At 41.1% G+C, this 17,002-nt stretch overlaps 1 long non-coding RNA gene across 1 annotated transcript in view; it reads right to left on the bottom strand.

Annotated features, from left to right (window-relative positions):
* The window catches only part of LOC147842485 (uncharacterized), a 32,467-nt gene extending 16,792 nt beyond the window's left edge, over positions 1–15,675 (bottom strand). Inside the window, exons 1-3 of the long non-coding RNA XR_015500124.1 lie at positions 15,346–15,675; positions 10,856–11,050; positions 2,722–3,011 (exon numbers count right to left, since the gene is read on the bottom strand). This is a non-coding gene — a long non-coding RNA (uncharacterized LOC147842485). The remainder of the gene's footprint in view (positions 1–2,721; positions 3,012–10,855; positions 11,051–15,345) is intronic.
* Positions 15,676–17,002: the final 1,327 nt, after the last annotated feature.

The raw sequence follows: 17,002 nt of genomic DNA, 5'->3' as shown, positions 1-17,002 counted from the left end.
TTTTATATTCCAATCTGGAGACGTGCGAACGCTGGAGTTTCGTCATCTGTCCTGAGCCGTCAACCGTTCAGACGCAAGTATTAGATCAGAAATGAGCGTTTATGGCCTGGAAATCATCCGACACGGTAATTAAAACATCTAAAACGAACATTTCCAGCTCCGCTTTTCTGATTGGACGAAGCACGTTCAAAGCCGTGTAAAATGCCAATGAACACACATCTGTGATCAGGATTACCAGATGAACTCATGACCTTAAAAACTCTGAAATCATCATACAACGGCAAAACTTCATACTTCATACAGCGGTTCTCTGATTGTAATGCTAATTAATTAAAGGTGTCCTATAAATCAATCTAGGTACTTCTAGGCATAGTGAAATAATAAGAGACCAGCGTGGAAATGTCCATACCGTGAGCCTTAAACATGATTATTTACTCATTCTCATGTAAATAGTATAATAGTATACTCATAATAGTACACTATTAGTATAATAGTATATATTCTAGTATAATTAGAATACAAAGCAGACTGCTACGTGACTCACGCTCCACTCCCTCATCATTTGCATGTACTTTAGGTCACATTTTACATCACATGGACATGAATGGGAACACGGACTGATATGTAGCTCTGGGATCACTAATCAGAGTTTTTCACAATATACAGTGTATCTGGAAAGTATTGACAGCGCTTGACTTTTTCCACATTTGTATATGTTACAGCTTTATTCCAAAATGGATTAAACTGGTTAATTTCCTCAACATTCTACACACAATCCCCCATAATGACAATGAGAAGAAAGAGTTTTTATGAATAAAAAATAAAAGCTGATAAATCACATGTACATCAGTACTGACAGCCTTTGGTGTGAAGTTCTACACTGAGCTCAGGTTCATTCTGTCTCCACTGATCATTCTGGAGATGTTTCAGCAGCTTCAATGGAGTTTACCTGTGCTCAATTCAGCTGATCTGAAAAGGCTACACCTGTCTATATAAGGGCCCAGGGTTGACAGTGCATGTCAAAGCACAAACCAAGCATGAAGACAAAGGAACTGTCTGTAGACCTCAGAGACAGGATTGTCTGGAGGCACAAGGCTGGGGAAGGTTACAGAAATATTTCTGCTGCTCTGAAAGTTCCAGTGAGCACAGCGGCCTCCATCATCCGTAAGTGGAAGATGTTTAACCACCAGGACTCTACCTAGAGCTGGCCGGACATATAAGCTGAGTGATCAGGGGAGAAGAGCCTCAGTCAGGGAGGTGATCAATAACCCGATGGTCACTCTGTCTGAGCTCCAGTGTTCTTCTGTGGAGAGAGGAGAACCTTACAGAAGGACAACCATCTGTGCAGCAATCCACCAATCAGGCATCTGTATGGTAGAGCGGGCAGACAGAAGACACTCCCCGCCTGGAGTTTACCATCTGAAGGACTCTCAGAGCATCAGAAACTAAACTCTCTGCTCTGATGAGACTCAAACTGAACTGTTTGGAGTGAACGCCAGGCGTTACGTTTGGAGAACAGCAGGCGGCGCTCATCACCAGGCTAACAGCATCCCTACAGTGCAGCATGGTGGTGTTGGCATCATGCTGTGGGGATGTGTTTCAGCAGCAGGAACTGGAAGACTAGTCAGGATAGAGGGAAAGATGAATGCAGCGATGTACAGAGACATCCTGAATGAAGACCTGCACAAGAGTGCTCTCCACCTCAGACTGGGGCGACGCTTCATCTTCCAGCAGGACAATGACCCAAAGCACACCGCCAACATATCAATGCAGCGGCACAACAACAACTCGGTGAATGTGCTTGAGGGGCCCAACCAGAGCCCAGACCTAAATCCTATTGAACATCTCTGGAGAGCTCTGAAAATGGCTGAACACCGTCACTTCCCATCCAACCTGATTGACTTGAGAGATCCTGCAAAGAGGAACAGGCAGAAATCCCCAAAGACAGCTGTGCAGAGCTTGTGGCGTCATATTCAAGAAGACTTGAGGCTGTAATCACTGACAAAGGAGCATCAACAAAGTATTGAGCAAAGCAAGTGAACACTGATGCACATGTGATCTTACAACTTTTTGTTTTTTTATTAATCCGCAACAATTTCAAGAACTCTTTCTTCTCATTGTCATTATGGGGATTGTGTGTAGAATGTTGAGGAAATCAATCAGTTTAATCCATTTTGGAATAAGACTGTAACATAAACAAATGTGGAAAAAGTAAAGCGCTTTAATACTTTTCGGATGCACTGTCTATACATATATTTATTTAGTCATTTTTTGCAATAAAAATGACTAATGTTGTGGTGGTAATTCCCAGAGAACTGTGTGGAGTTTGCATGTTCTCACCGTGTTGGTGTGGGTTTCCTCCGGGTGCTCCGGTTTCCCCCACAGTCTAAACACATGTGCTATAGGAGAATTGATCAACTAAATTGGCCGTAGTGTGTGAGTGTGTGTTTTTATGTGTGTGTGTGTGTGTGTGTGTGTGTGTGTGTGTGTGTGTGTGTGTGTGTGTGTGTGTGTGTGTATGTGAATGAGTGTGTATGGGTGTTTCCCAATACTGGGTTGCAGCTGGAAGGGCTTCGCCTGTGTAAAACATATGCTGGAATAGTTAGTGGTTCATTCCACTTTGGAAACCCCTGATTAATATGGGACTAAGCCAAAGGCAAATGAATGAATGAATGAATGAATGTGTGTGTGTGTGTGGTGTACTGAAGCATGTCCGCTCACCTGCTGTATCGCTGTATCGCAGCTCATTTCTTCATCATTTCTTCACATGCTGAAACATTCAGAGACTTCAGAGGTCAGGAGTTTCTTCTTCTCTCCGCTCTCCGTCTAATTGAAAGAAAACTCTTCATGCCAGAGTCGATTATTTCTGAGCAGAACTCGACCCTCGACTCGGGCTTCCCTCAGAGAAAGATGACCTTTGACCTCTGAAGAGCGTCCAGATCCGTGATTACTGTAACCCGACACGTTTCCTCACATCACCCTGACCCTGAAGACCACTGTATAATAATGCACTGATATCACACACACACACACACACACACACACAAACACACACACACACACACACACACGTGTCTTGAATATCACAATGTTGATTATTATTTGTGAATAATTCAACAGGAAATTTAAATGTTATTGCAGAGATGAAGATCATTTATTTATATAATAAATAATTATATATTTATATATATAGGAAGTAAGCCAAAAAGAAAATCAATTAATGAATATTTTTATGAATTTAATTGTATTATAATTAATTTTGTTTTGTGTTATTTTTACATTTTAGAAGTATTATTGAATAGATTTTTATTATTAATATTTTCAGTTGTATGATTTTTTTTCATTTATTTATTAGTTAAACATTTATGCCTGTTTCTTACACAAGTGTTAACAATTGTATTATTATTTATATGATTATTCATCACATGTTTAAATAGAAATTCTAATATTATTCATTTTATTTTTGTTGCTTTTATTTTTATTAGTATTAATAATTTATTAATAATAATAATAATAATAATAATATAAATAATTATATTTTAAATAATTAATTGTCCTCCAGTTTAGTCCCTTTATTCATCAGAGGTCGCCAAAGCGGAATGAACCGCCAACTATTCCAGCATATTTTACACAGCGGATGCCCTTCCAGCTGCAACCCATTACTGGGAAACACCTAAGCACACTCATTCACACACACACTCATAGACTATGGCCAATTTAGTTCATCAATTCCCCTATAGCACATGTGTTTGGACTGTGGAGGAAACCCACGCCAACACGGGGAGAACATGCAAACTCCACACAAAAACACCAACTGACCCAGCCGGGACTCAAACCAGAGACCTTTTTGCTGTGAGGCCACAGTGCAACACCACTGAGCCACCGTGCTGCCAATAAATTACATTAATATAATTTTTATTCTATTATCAATTTAATTATAATTGACTTTATGTTTTATCATTATCATTTACTTAATATAATTATTGTTTATTTTATTATTCGTACTTTTGTCAATGTTTGTAAGCGGTTTTTACTTTTACAACTCAGTTTTCAGTTTTTTTGTAAATGTTAAATGTTCCTTTAAGTTTGTTTGCATGTTACTTTATTTCCGTGACTTTTTAAATATATAAAATCCTCTAAAGGATCATCATATGCACAACAAAAGGATAATCTGCATTGTTTACTTACTTAAAATAAAAACACAAGGATGAAAAAAGATAACCCTCGTCATTCCCTGAGTAAGTGTTCGGTAAAATATGACCCTAATTAACAATCCTGCAGAAGTAAAGTGGCGTTCAGTGCAGACCACCTGTAATAAGCCTGAAAAGTGCAGATCTGCAGTATTTCCAAACAGCAGAGGATGTTTTCGAGATAATGGCGTCTCTGGGGAAGCTTTTCAAACACAGGCCGGGGTTCAGCCGAGGCCTTCCTGACCTGTGACCTTTGACCTAGAGGGTCTAAAGGCTGCATCAAATGTAAGCTGTTGTGATTTGCCACATATGACCTTTCCAAGGAAAAATCCTTCTAGGAGTTTCCAGTGTGACGGAGGAAGAAAAACACATCAACATCAAGATAAAAGTGCTAATTAAAGCAATGAAGCGGTGATTCAACAGCACATCATGAGTGCACAAATCATCTTAACTAAAGCTGTGTAGTTATTTTAGTATTTCCAATTAATTTCCTATGGGACAAATTATGGAGTTGCATTAAAAAAAGGACTTAACTTTGACTTAACTTGTTGCCCTTCTCATATAGAAAATGTATAAAGAGTAGCCCAGTCTTGACCCGCTTACATAAAAGTCATCATTAAAAAAATAAGATTGCGTTTATGTTGTGTTAACGATGGTTTGTTCTGTAGACTACCGAAAAACATATTAGCTTAAAGGGGCTAATAATATTGACCTTAAAATGCTTCCTAAAAAATTAAAAACTGCTTCTATTCTAGCCGAAATAAAACAAATAAGACTTTCTCCAGAAGAAAAAATATTATCAGACATACTGTGAACATTTCTTTGCTCTGTTAAACATCATTTGGGAAATATTTAAAAAAGAAAAAAAAATTCAAAGGGGGGCGAATAATTCTGACTTCAAATTTATATATATATATATATATATATATATATATATATATATATATATATAATAAAAACATAAAAATGCATAAATGCATCATAAAATCATAAAATGCATTTCGCAAAACACCATTTACAAATGATTCAATGGAAAAATTAACTTTAATTAAAAGTTTTAAATGATTAAAATGAGCGAGTTCATCCTCAACAAAAATCTGTGTGTTAATTAAATTAGATTTGTGTTAGATTTCATTCATTCCTTCATTCATTTTCCTTCGGCTAAGTCAGATTATCAAAGGTCGCGACAGCGTAATGAACTGCCAACTATTCCAGCATATGTTTTACTCAGCGGCTGCCCTTCCATCTGCAACCCAGTACTGGGAAACACCCAAACGTACTCATTCACACACACACGTGCACACATGCTGCGTCCCAATACACATACTATCCGTCTTAAATAGTATTTAAAAATAGAATTAGTGTGTCCCAAACCATAGCATGTTGAAAAGAGTATGCCAAAGTCTCCCAGATGGTTTACTATTTCTGGTCATGGTTTTAAGTGTAGAAGCGTCTATACTCTAACTGCTGATATTGCCCACAGTACATTGCGTGTTGGACATGAACTCGATTAGAACTACAAACGCGGGTGAAAAAGTGTAAACAAACTACAAACATGATGGACGTGGGAGACCAACCGTCAAGTAGAGAGGTAAATTTTGTAAATTGAGACTCATGCTTCATCTAAAAGCTGGATAAATAAGCAGGACATTGATGTATGGTTTATAATATTAAACAATACTTGACAAGATGCAACTATTTGAAAATCTGGAATCTCTGGGTTAAAAAAACCATAATAATTATAAATGATGTTATAAATGATGTACATGTTAAACATAAAACATAATTTGCCCTCATAATGTTTTATTAAATATTGTAACCCTCTCTCCCTCTCGAAATGACTTTTCTTCTGGTCACATGAAAAGACTTTAGGGCGGAGCTATCAGTCCTTAAGGCGGGGCTAGCAGTAATTTAGAGAGGGGATATCAGTAATTTGGGGTGGGACTATCATTTCTTTAGGGTGGAGTTATCAGTGTTTTAAGGTGGAGCTATCTGTCCATTAAGGTGGAGCTATCAGTCATTTGGGGCGGGGATATCAGTTCTTTAGGGAGGGTCTATCAGTCATTTAGGGTGGAGCCATGAGTCATTTACAGTGGAACTATCATTCAGTGAAGGCGGAGCTATCAGTAATTTGTGGTAGAGCAATCAGTCCTTTACGGTGGAGCTATGAGTCTTTTGGGTGGAGCTATCAGTCATTTAGAGCGGAGCTATCAGTCACTTAGGGCAAAACTATCAGTCATTTAGGGCGGAGCTATCAGTCTTTTAGTGTGAAGCTATCAATCATTTAGGGCGGAGCTATTAGTCCTTTAGGGTGAAGCTATGAGTCATATAGGGCGGAGCTATCAGTCCTTTAGTGTGAAGCTATGAGTCATTTAGGGCGGGGCTATCAGTCCTTTAGGGTGAAGCTGAGTCATTTAGGGCAGAGCTATCAGTCCTTTAGTGTGAAGCTATGAGTCATTTAGGGCGGAGCTATCAGTCCTTTAGTGTGAAGCTATGAGTCATTTAGGGCGGAGCTATCAGTCCTTTAGTGTGAAGCTATGAGTCATTTAGGGCGGAGCTATCAGTCCTTTAGGGTGAAGCTATGAGTCATATAGGGCGGGGCTATCAGTCCTTTAGTGTGAAGCTATGAGTCATATAGGGCGGGGCTATCAGTCCTTTAGTGTGAAGCTATGAGTCATATAGGGCGGGGCTATCAGTCCTTTAGGGTAAAGCTATGAGTCATATAGGGCGGGGCTATCAGTCCTTTAGTGTGAAGCTATGAGTCATTTAGGGCGGAGCTATCAGTCCTTTAGTGTGAAGCTATGAGTCATATAGGGCGGGGCTATCAGTCCTTTAGTGTGAAGCTATGAGTCATTTAGGGCGGAGCTATCAGTCCTTTAGGGTGAAGCTATGAGTCATTTAGGGCGGAGCTATCAGTCCTTTAGTGTGAAGCTATGAGTCATTTAGGGCGGAGCTATCAGTCCTTTACGGTGAAGCTATGAGTCATTTAGGGCGGAGCTATCAGTCCTTTAGTGTAAAGCTATGAGTCATTTAGGGCGGAGCTATCAGTCTTTTAGTGTGAAGCTATGAGTCATATAGGGCGGAGCTATCAGTCCTTTAGTGTGAAGCTATGAGTCATTTAGGGCGGAGCTATCAGTCCTTTAGGGTGAAGATATGAGTCATATAGGGCGGGGCTATCAGTCCTTTAGGGTGAAGCTATGAGTCATATAGGGCGGAGCTATCAGTCCTTTAGTGTAAAGCTATGAGTCATTTAGGGCGGAGCTATCAGTCCTTTAGGGTGAAGCTATGAGTCATATAGGGCGGGGCTATCAGTTTTTTAGGGTGAAGCTATGAGTCATATAGGGCGGAGCTATCAGTCCTTTAGTGTGAAGCTATGAGTCATTTAGGGCGGAGCTATCAGTCCTTTAGGGTGAAGCTATGAGTCATATAGGGCGGGGCTATCAGTTTTTTAGGGTGAAGCTATGAGTTATATAGGGCGGGGCTATCAGTCCTTTAGGGCGGAGCTATCAATTCTTTAGGGCAAAGCTATTAGTCTGTTAGGGAGGAGCGATCAGTGATTTAGGATGGGGCTATCAATCATTTAGGGGGAAGTTATCCTTAATTTTGGGTGGAGCTATCAGTTATTTTGGGCAAAGCTCTCACTTAGGGGAGCTATTAGTCATTTGGGGCGGGGCTATCAGTCTTTTAAGGTGAAGCTATCTGTCATTTAGGGAAGCTATCAGTAATTTAAAGTGGGGCTATCAGTCCTTTAGGGCGAAGCTTTTAGTCTTTTAAGGTGGAGCTATCAGTAATTTAGGGCGGAGCTATCAGTCCTTTAGGGGGATGAAGCTATTAGTTTTTTAGGGTGGAGCTATCAGTAATTTAGGGCAGAGCTATCAGTCCTTTAGGGCGAAGCTATTAGTCTTTTAGGATAGAGCTATCAGTGCTTTTGGGTAAAGTTATCATTAATTTTGGGTGGAGCTAACAATCTTTTTGGGCAAAGCCATTTGTCACTTAGGAGAGCTATTAGTCATTTAGGGCGGGGCTATCAGTCATTTAGGGTGGGGCTATCAGTCATTTAGGGTGGGGCTATTAGTCATTTAGGGTGGGGCTATCAGTCATTTAGGGTGGGGCTATCAGTCATTTAGGGTGGGGCTATCAGTCATTTAGGGCGGGGCTATCATTCATTTAGGGTGGGGCTATCAGTCATTTAGGGTGGGGCTATCAGTCATTTAGGGCGGGGCTATCATTCATTTAGGGTGGGGCTATCAGTCATTTAGGGCGGGGCTATCAGTCTTTTAAGGTGAAGCTATCTTAACTTCAGTTTCACGGTGACACATAGTGCTGATCAAGCTTTTATACATTCATGAGTTTTACTCAACATTCTATTGGTGTTTAGCATAAAATGAACATCAATAATCTCAACTCATGCACTTTATTCTAGGCCATTCTCAAACACATTCCTGAGCAACACGAGACCAGCTTTGTGCTCCAGGGTCACATTTTCTCCACTTTCAGCTGATGTATAGATCTGCTTCATTATGACTATGGTTTTGTGGTCCAGGGTCACATTTAGTAACATAAATAATCAGAAAATCCCTGAGCACAGTTATCTGACAGCTATAGATCACAGTATTGAACAGTCGCAGAACACCACGTCAGATAACAGATTAAAAAAGCGGTAAAGTGAAGCGGTGTGAGATGTGTGCCGCTCTCTGGGTAATCTCCGCACGACTCTTACTGTCAGCGAGTCTGATTTGTTTCACAAACCCCTTCACGCTTTGACCAACAGCTCGGCGGAGTCTGTCTCCGGGTTCTGCTGTTGCCAGGAAGGTATTTTTCCTCGAGTAAATAATTACGGATCGTTCCCTACTATTTCACAAGTTGCTGTGGAAAAGGCAGCGGTCGCGCTCACAGCTGCCGTGGATGAATTTCTGCGATGACATTATGAGTGATACTGCTAAAGTCATTACCAGCATTTCATCATTCACTCGCTGAGCGTATATCTTTCATAGTCTGCAAACGATGCTTAGGAGAATATCGCCTTTCTGGCAGTGTCCGAGAGAGAGTGTGTGTGTGTGTGTGTGTGTGTGTGTGTGTGGCTTCGCTCAAACACCTGCAGTCCCACAACACCCCGCCTCTAAAATAAACAGGCGGTAATGGAAAAAGAGCAGTCGTGAATTAAAGTGTTGGTTTTCAGCAACACGCTGCATGCACAGCAGAGTTCAGGCTGTTTGGTTGTTCATAATGTAATGTGTATTTATTTAGCGCATTTATTGTGTATGGCCATACACCCAAAGCGCTTCACAATCATGAGCGGGGGGGGGGGGGGGGGGGTCTCTCCAATCCAACATCAGAGTGCAGCATCCACTTGGATGATGCGACGGCTGCCACAGGACAACAGCGCCAGTGCGCTCACTATACACATTGGTGCAGTGGAGAGACAGTGATAGAGCCAATTTGGTGGATGGGGATGATTGGGAGGTCATGATTGTAAGGGTCGATAGAGGGACTTTGGCCAGGACACCGGGGTTACACCCCTGCTCTTTACCAGAAGTGCTATGGGATTTTTAATGAGCACAGAGAGTCAGCATCTCGGTTTAACATCTCATCCGAAAGACGGTGCCCACTGACAGTATAGAGTCCCCTTCACTATACTGGGGCATCAGGACTCACACAGACCACAGGTTGAGCGCCCCCTGCTGGCCTCACTAACACCACTTCCAACAGTTCTCTAGTGGTCTCCCATCCAGGTACTGACCAGGCTCAGCCCTGCTTAGCTTCAGTGAGTAACTGGTTTAGGCTGCAAGGTGACATGCCTGTGGCCATGATAATGTGTTCTGTCAGACTAGTAATTAATAATAATAATAATAATAATAATAATAATAATAATAATACCTTACATTTATACAGCACTTTTCTGGGCACTCAAAGCGCTTTACACAATGGATGGGGGGGGGATCTCCTCATCCACCACCAGTGTGTAGCATCCACCTGGATGATGCGACAGCAGCCATATTGCACCAGACCGCACATCACACACCAGCTGATTGGTGGAGAGGAGACACAGTGATGATTTGCCAATCATGATATGGGGAGGGTTAGGAGGCTATGATGGACAGAGGCTGGGATTTTTAACGACCACAGAGAGTCGGGACCTCGGTTTAACGTCTCATCCGAAAGACGGCGCTCACTGAGCAGTATAGAGTCCCCTTCACTATACTGGGGCATTAGGACCCACACAGACCGCAGGTTGGGCGCCCCCAGCTGGCCTCACTAACACTTCCGGCAGCGACCCAGCTTTCCCATGTGGTCTCCCATCTAGGTTCTGAGCGGGTGCAGCTCTGCTTAGCTTCAGTGGGCGAGCATGTAGGAGTTGCAGAGAGCGAGCTGCCGGCAACAAATGAATGTTATGAAATAGTTTGTTGTACAGTTGGCGGATCACCTCCATTATTTGGTGCGATTGCATTTACATCAGAAGTGAACCGTACCCGAGTTCGCATGAATCGTACCCCAGACCACCTTTCAGGCAGACTCAGGTATTAGAAATTATAAAACTATTATGTTTAGAACTGTGTTGAAGACATCTTCTCTCCGTTAAACAGAAAATTGGGAGGGAACTATACAAGTGGGCTAATAATTCTGACTTCAGCTCTATATGCTGTATATTTTTGGACTGTATTTACCTTCACGTTGGAGTTTAAGCTGAAGACGTCATCTTTTGCGTGGCACATGTTCTCTCTGCTCCTCATTACAGTACATGCAGATGTAATATCCAGCGTCTGGGCAGAATCAGTCTTCTGGAGCTCCTCTAAGCAGAAACACCCCAGAGCCCTGAGCCGGGTCACAAGGTCCTGCCAGCCTGGAGTATCTAATAAGAGCTGAACGAGACAAAATAGGAAAACAGCAGGATCTGGCAACACACTGCCATACATACAGCTTCAATATATACGACAGCATTTCTCAATCCCACACAGCCCTCCAACCCCCTTTCTCTGTATTTGGTGTTCATTTGCTGTTGTGAACTGCATTATGGGATGTTGATCTCTGCTCTGTCCACGTTTGATGTTGATAATTCAACCCTACAGTTTAACAAAGAGACTTTTATTGACGTTTTAGTGGTTTCAAATAATAAAATCATATATAAGATCTAATATCTAGAGGAGTAAGTGTGTAAAATAACAGAAAATGCGCTAAGGTTTATTCAAGGATTTTGTAGCATAATAATACAATACAGACCCAGACAATATAGACCATGGGTGACCAACCCTGTTGCTGGAGATCGACCTTCCTGCAGATTTCAGTCGCAACCCTGATCAAACACCTGAACCAATTAATTAACACCTGAACAGCACTTGATAATTACAGGCAGGTGTGTTGATTATGGGTTGCAACTGAAATCTACAGGAAGGTAGCTCTCCAGCAACAGGGTTGGCCACCCCTGATATAGACCATGGGTGACCAACCCTGTTGCTGGAGATCGACCTTCCTGTAGATTTCAGTCCCAACCCTGATCAAACACACCTGCCTGTAATTATCACGTGCTGTTCAGGTGTTAATTAATTGGTTCAGGTGTTTGATCAGGGTTGGAGCTGAACTTTGCAGGAAGGTCGATCTCCAGGAGCATGGTTGAGCACCCTGATATAGACCATTTCAATGTGGTCATTTCATTGGCCCATGAACATTTCCTGCTTGTTATTAAACTGTTTCAGAGCTGTAACAAGAGACAATTCATTCATAACTTACTGTTAAATCAGCTGTCATGACATTATTTATCAATATGTGGCTCTTTTTGGATTGTCGGAAGCTCTAGAAATTAAAAATGCACAACAGGAAATACGTTGGGACCGCTGTCTTTGTTTACATCCCTCAGAATGGTCTAGCACAGCACACTATTACACAAGACAAGACCCTTCTGACAATTTATCAAGGTTAAAAGTCGTTGGAAGAAAGATCAAGATGCCATAATGCAGTTCAGAAGCAGAAATGGGAAATCGTGAAAACTTAAAACAGAAAATAAACTGCTAATTTATGTGTATTTTTACAGTGTGAAGAGCGTTTTAAACGCATGAAATATTGCGCAACTAATATTGTGACAAAATGTACTCGGTCAGCTCCAGCGTTAAGTGTAGTTATTCAGTATTCAGTGTAATTAAATCACGTCTCTGCTGAATTAAGAGTTTACTTTTCATTTAATTAAGCTACTTACAATATACTTGCCGTAAATACTGTTCCCTATAAATCAATTCAGATTAGCAGAGCAGTACATATTTTGCGTTTGCTTCCCGATTATGCAAATTACATTTATGCACAAAACTGGAATATTGCATAAAACACAAAACAGAACAAAATGAACATATGTCGGACAGAGAAATGTAGTTCAGTAATAAAAGTAGTCTCTAATAAATGAGTTGAGCCTCAGAAGACTGGAATATTGCAGCGCCATATACATCCTACACACACACACACACACACACACACACACACACACACACACACACACACACACATATATATATATATATATATATATATATACAGTTGAAATCAGAATTAATAGCCCTCCATTTTTTTCCCCAATTTCTGTTTAACGGGGAGAAGATTTCAGCACATTTCTAATTATAATAGTTTTAATAACTCATCTCTAATGACTAATTTATTTTATCTTTTCCATGATGACAACACATAATATTAGACTAAATATTCTTCAAGACACTAGTGTTCAGCTTAAAGTGACATGTAAAGGCTTGACTAGGGTAATTAGGGTAAAGTTAGGGTAATTAGGCAAGTCATTGTATTACAGTGGTTTGTTCTGGAGACAATCCAACACTAATATTGCTGAAGGGGCCAATAATATTGACCTTAAAATGGCTTTAAAACAATTAAAAACTGCTTTTATTCAATAAAAGCATATTAAAAAAAAAAAAGTAAAAGGAACTTAAAAAAAAATAATAATTCAAACCGGGGCTTATAATTCTGATCTCAACTGTGTGTGTGTGTGTGTGTGTGTATAATTTTTTTTTCTATTTTGTCCCATTACACAAATTTTTATCTGATCATCATCTGTTTAAACTAAATTGATGTGCACCCTGAGTTTATTCCCTAAATGTGTTTAATAGATTACACCAGACAGAAGTCTTGTGGTGGATTTCAGTCATAAGAGCTGCACATAATAACTTGACTTCTAGTTGATGATGTGTAAAAGTGTCAGAAGGTGGATTTCTCTGTTGATCTGCATCCCAATCATCGCCAATACTGCAGAAGACCTACTGGAACCAGCATGGACCAAGATTCTCACAGAAATCAGTCAAGTTTGGTGAGGGAGACATCATGGTTTGGGGTTCATTCAGTATGGAGAGATCTGCAGAGTGGATGATCAACATCAACAGCCTGAGGTATCAAGACATCTGTGCTGCCCATTACATTACAAACCACAGGAGAGGGACAATTCTCCAGCAGGATAGCGCTCCTGCTCATACTTCAGCCTCCACATCAAAGCTCCTGAAAGCAGAGAAGGTCAAGCTGCTGCAGGATTGGCCAGCCCAGTCACCAGATATGAACATTATTGAGCATGAAGATGAAGGAGGAGGCGTTGAAGATGAACACAAAGACTCTTGATGAACTCTGTGAGTCCTGCAGGAAAGCTTTCTTCTTGATTCCAGATGACTTTATTAATCAGTGATGTGAGTCATGTCAGAGATGTATGGATGCAGTCCTCCAAGCTCATGATGGAGTCAGACACAATATTCATTCTGTCTCCACTGCAGCAGGACTTTATATTCTATACTGGACATTATTTCTGTTCAGTGATGAGACTTTAGTCTAAGAAGTCAGACCGCACTGTCCTCATCAAATCATTAATAATCAAGACATGATCAGATTTTATTGAGCTCAAATAAGCAAAATCTAGAGGCCTTCACCTTTCATAGAGACACTTCTGACACCAAATCATCAACTAGAAGACCAGTTATTATTAACTGTTCCTAAAACTTGAACAGGCGAAAAGACTTTGGTCAGGTCGTGCATCAAATTAAATGTTTATCCTACTCAGTTGTGCAACACATTTATTATCCGTGTTTTACAAATGTATTCATCGTGGCATTTCCATTGCAATATTCCATTATGTGTATAAAAATGTGCAATGGAAACAGCTAGTGACATCCACAGAGGAAAAACAAATATATGGAGGCCAATTGTTTATTTATCACAGAACATTTATAGCACTTTTCCTCTAAAATACAAACATTTTATTTTTAAATGGGGATTAAAATTCTGTATTTATCGTGTTTTCGTTTTAAAAGATTCCCAAGCTGGGATACGCAGCACAGTTGACTGTCACTGTGCTTTGTTGCGGTTGAGAAGGATTGAAAGCGTCAGCATGGCATTCGCTCAGAAGCAGGCCTGAATACAAGACTGCGGTTTTGACCCTGAGAGAAAGAAACCAGAGCTGAACTCGAGAGGATTAACTCACACAAACAGTCAGGAACTAATCGATAGTGACAAAACAGACCTGTACATGAACAGTGAAAGAGCATCGGTGATGGATGAAGAGACGGGACTGAAGGTCACAGGATAATGGACTCAAATAGCTGGACACTCAATGGACCTCAGCGTTGTTTCTGGAGTATAAAGAGCTGCCAGCATTTTACAAAACAGAGAGAAATCACAGCAAACACTGACATCCTGGACACTCACAGTCCTCAAAGTGCTCAAGTACTGCACATTATCTGCATTTACAGTTTTACATATAAGGTAAATAAATACAATACGTTAAAATAATATATTTATACAACAGCTCTGTCTGGTTCTCGAATCTGATTGGCTGATAGCTGTGATCTATTTAAGTAATATCAGCACCCGTACAGCCTCTTTACCCTTTGTGTATTACTCCGCCCACATACAGCCAGCAACAAGCAGACACTACAGACCAATAGTTTAAAAGATGCACGCTTAGCTGTTTAAAGGCCGATTTATACTGACGTGCACCTCTCAAAAAATGTAACTACACGTCGCAACGACGCGTAGTGCAAGCTCTGTGATTGGTCGGCTTGGTAGCGCTGACGAGTCTGGGCGGGGCCGAGAGCCGCGTGAATGGTGCGAGCCTGATGGGGCGATTGTTTACAAGTGTGGAGTCCCGTGAAGGAGCTCCGGATGGAAAGTTTTGTTTTGTGTTTACCTCATAGTTGAAGTTGTTGCACGTCCGCCGGTTCCTGCCTCAAAATGAGCGAGTTTGAGCCACTTGTACATCCAGGAAGTGTTCAGGAAAACAAAACAGCAGCGAAGAAACTCGACACAGAGGAACATTTACACCTCACTGCCAACTAGCGTTTCGGAAGTGCTAATGCAGACCGACAGAGACAGCGCAGAAGCATAAATGCACAGCTACACACGTTGCATGCGCCGTGGGTTACGCCGGTTCTTGTGTCCTCGAAAAACGTCATCAACCGTCGCCAAAGTACTGTTCCAGTTCAAAGTTTACATCTTTCCACGTACACATGAAATCCCCGGATGTGTACTTGCTCTGGCCTTTAGCCAAGGATGCATCGAGAGGTGACTTGTGCAAACTTTCGAAGCTCTGGTATCCCAGAATGCATTGCAGTGTGACCAGCGAAAGCTAATTGCGGAGGAGGAAACCCGCACGGTTTTAAAACGCTCCTTTACTGTGTCACAAAATAAAGTTTTAAGAGTTTTTCAGGCGAGAATGTCGTTGTTTTAAACGCAAATCAGCAGTTTATACAGAGCTCCGTCATCAGCTCCCCCGCCAGAGCAGCTTTACTTCGGCCAGGCCATCTCAGACGTACCGCTGGATCTCATCTCTCCATTGTAGTTAGCATGATATTTAATACATCTTGGGAATATCTAACGGACAGTTTTTGGTCTTATAAATCTATTGTTTGTTCTCAGGTGTATTATTTTGGCAGTGTTATTTTGTTCCCTTTTATAATTGTCTTTAATTATGTTACCGTGTCGTACGCTGTTTGTCTTTGATTGCCAAATTGCTTGACGTAATCTTTATTTCTTATTGTGTGTATAATTACCATTGTATTTAATAAATCTGATAATCAAAGTGTAACGAGGAGACTGACACGGAGGGATCCATTTTGCAGTATTTAATAGACACAGTTCAATCACACACATACAACACGCACTAAAGTGCAAACTCACATCAACAGCATTCAATATAGATGGTGGGGCTGGCGGCTGACAGACACAGAGTGATATACCAGGCAAAGATCAGTGGCAGGCAGCATGGTTCAGAGTCCGTGTAACAAGCGTGGGTCGTGGGCAGGCAGAAGGCAACTCAGATTCAGAAACAGTCCGGGGTTATGCACAGAAAATCAGGCAGGGAATACCGCTCAGAAATGTTGGCCGTGGCTGAACAAGACTTCGCAATGAGCTGGTGTTTGAATGTGGCTTATATAGGGAGCGTGGGTCGTTAACGGGATTCAGTTCAGGTGTGTGCACAATCAGTCTAGGTGGATGATGTAATGCTTAGAAGTCCGGGGATGGCGGCCTCTGCTGGCCAGCGAGGGGAATGACTGGGACCGAGTCGGTGACACAAAGACACGTTTCTGTGTATAATAACTCAATTTAATTCACATTTATAAGAATATATGTGTACATTTTCTTAAATCAAAAATGTAGATTTATAATATTAATATAATATTAATTAAATAATTGTATTGGTAATGTACAGTGGAACTGATGAATCCATGGTGAGGTAAGTGACGTTATAAAGTACACTGCTGTTCCATTTGAAGAAGTACCCGACTTGTGTCCTCGGGAGTTCCTTCTTCCAAGTCTAAACTTGGCCAGTCTGAACTTCCAAGGAC

Source organism: Danio rerio, chromosome 9 (assembly GCF_052040795.2).
Source record: "Danio rerio strain M-AB ecotype USA chromosome 9, GRCz13ab, whole genome shotgun sequence".
NCBI lineage: Eukaryota > Metazoa > Chordata > Actinopteri > Cypriniformes > Danionidae > Danio > Danio rerio.
This window is presented reverse-complemented; position numbering and strand designations above follow the sequence as displayed.